Below are 2,693 nucleotides of genomic sequence, written 5' to 3'. Positions count from 1 at the left end.
TTAAGGCTTTATGATATCCTTCACAGTAGACATTTGAACATACAAAATCGCTGATCACCACTTTCATTGAATTTTGGATGATTTAGTCAACTTTGTAACACCCATGGTGTTCCCGCCATAAAGAAAAGGAATTAGTAACCATCCGGATCAGATAAAACACACACACACACACACACACACACACACACACACACACACACACACACACACACACCAATTTGACACATTTCCCGCTCTTATGTACCCATCCCCCCACATGGATCACACCTGGCAAACCCCACACATGTTCAGTGTCTATTCTTTGTATATGTACTGCAGTTTTTCATGTATACCAGTAGTCTGATACAATAGTTACAGTTTGAAAGGGTGTTAAATGAAATTTGGTGATGATTAATGGTTTTTGTGTTAATGTAATGGAAGTTAAAACAGGACCGCTCAAATTTGACCGTGAACACCAAAGTAAGGGGGTGAAAACGAAGACAATAGGAGGGTTGAATGCTATAATGTTCAAATAGTGCTTTATGTGTTCTCATACTGCCTGTGCTGCACCTCTTTTCACCTTCTAATTGGAGATATTTTAGCCTTTGCAGACCATTTATATGCACAAACACTGCAGGGAAGGGAAATCCCCCCAAAAGCATGATTTTAAAAGCAATCAGGTAATTTGTTTTAATCTCATTAAAAGGACTGATTTACTATGTGGACATGTCGAGAAGTGTTTGCCCTTTTGGTTTAAAAAAATTAATTGATTGAATACCGTATTACCATATTATATTCCCAAGACCCGTTTATCAGTTTATTTAACCTCAACCTGAAATAGTGGAATACGAATAATTCAAACCTGCGTATGACCTTCAGGTTCTAAGCCTTCAAGTCGCTTATTTTCCTTATGACATCTGTCTTGCAAAAAACTGTAACATTGAATCTTTTCTCCAAGTTTTGAAATGTGCTCCTGGTACACTTTTAATCGTATAAATAAACACGAGCTTTTCAGGATTTGGTGAAGGCCAATCCTAGCTGTTGTGACACACACCTCAACGTACCCCAAAGGAGGTATCAACAGAACAGCCCCTCTAATGCACGGTTAGTGTCAGTCACTCTTCCAATCGCTTGTAAACATTTCAAGTCACTACTTTTTTTATAAACTGCCAGGTTGAATGAACGGTAAACATAATACATATCCATCACGATGACAGGCCCCCTGCTTTTTTGGGCCCTTTCATTAAGACCTCAGCCTCAGAAGTATATTGATGCCGTGTGACGCAGCTGTAATCTGTTCATTACTCTGCCCTACTGTAGAGACACATGCAACACAATCTAACGTCGGGCAATGCTTTGAAGAATACGGCAGACAGACCAAAATACAAGATGGCTGGCTTTGTAATAAATAAACTGAATGCTATTTAAAAAGAAGTGAAGAAGTCCCCCGACTATCTGGAACAAACTCCCTGAATCCTGCAGGTCCACTGTAACTCTTACTACTTTCAAATCCAGACTGAAAACGTATCTCTTTGCCGCTGCTTTTGATTGAGCTGTTCATATTTACAATACAGTATGGCTTATATTCATGTATTCTATACCTGTTGTGTTTATTTTATTATCTTTGCTTTTTAAATGCCTGTTTTTAAATGCCATTTTATAATGGGTTTCTGCATTTAATTTAGTATTTTATATTGTAAAGCACTTTGAATTGCCGTGTGCTGAAAGGTGCTATATACATACTCTAAACTTGCCTTGCCTTGCCAAGAGAATATGTCTTGTTTTTTCTGAGAGTTAGGAAAAAGTCAAGCATGATATTGAAGTTTCTAGCAAAGATACTGTAAAAGGCCATATATAAGGACGTTGAAACACAAACACCTACAGGTAAAATATCTATATGGCTTGAACAGTGATTAAATCACTTCTTGAAGGTATAGCACATCATACAGACTTTGAGCCTCAGTTCCTCAGATCAGCTTAGGATGATGTGTGAATACAGAATAAGCTTTAAAATATGAAAGGTTAAAACGGTGGAGTGGAGCTACTGAGGAAAGAAATTACTTGCACCGCCATGTGCTTCAAAGAAAAAGGGGAAATGAAAGAAACCATCAAATACCTCTTTTAGGATTAAAACTTGAGTAAAGTCTCTTAGATGTGAAATAAAGAACAATCTTATTATGTTTTTGGTAAGAACATCCATCAGTGAGTTGTTCATTATTCATGACTTCTTAATTGGTTTGATGGATGAAGTTGATGGTGTCATGTCCTAAGGTGACTGGAAACAAGTTAATGGTGTCATGTCCTAAGGTGACTTACTTTCTAAGGAAAATGGAAACAATTACGATCAGACATTGCCCTTCATACCCATATCTATGCACAATATTTACTTATCTGCTCAACTTTATAGATTTTGAAACGGATAAAGGCTCAGTAAACATACTAAACTCTTTATATTACCTTGAGAGAAACAGATCTTCAGCCTTTTCTCAAACAAGTTACGTGGTGATCAAGGCATTTCTACTGTTTTGTATTTATAAAAACAAGCAAAAGTATATGCCAGAGGGAGTTTCTTTCCTGAAACGGCTCGATAGGACTCCTATGTTTTCTTCCATTACGTATTTAAATCAGTATGTAACACTCACACTTAGGCCTGTCACAATAATTAAAGGTGACCTATCATGCAAAATGCACTTTTGTACGTCTTTTATACATGA

Source organism: Notothenia coriiceps, unplaced genomic scaffold, assembly GCF_000735185.1.
Source record: "Notothenia coriiceps isolate Sejong01 unplaced genomic scaffold, NC01 NC01_scaffold00036517, whole genome shotgun sequence".
Lineage (NCBI taxonomy): Eukaryota > Metazoa > Chordata > Actinopteri > Perciformes > Nototheniidae > Notothenia > Notothenia coriiceps.
The sequence above is the reverse complement of the archived record's forward strand: the minus strand, read 5'-3'. Positions refer to the sequence as shown.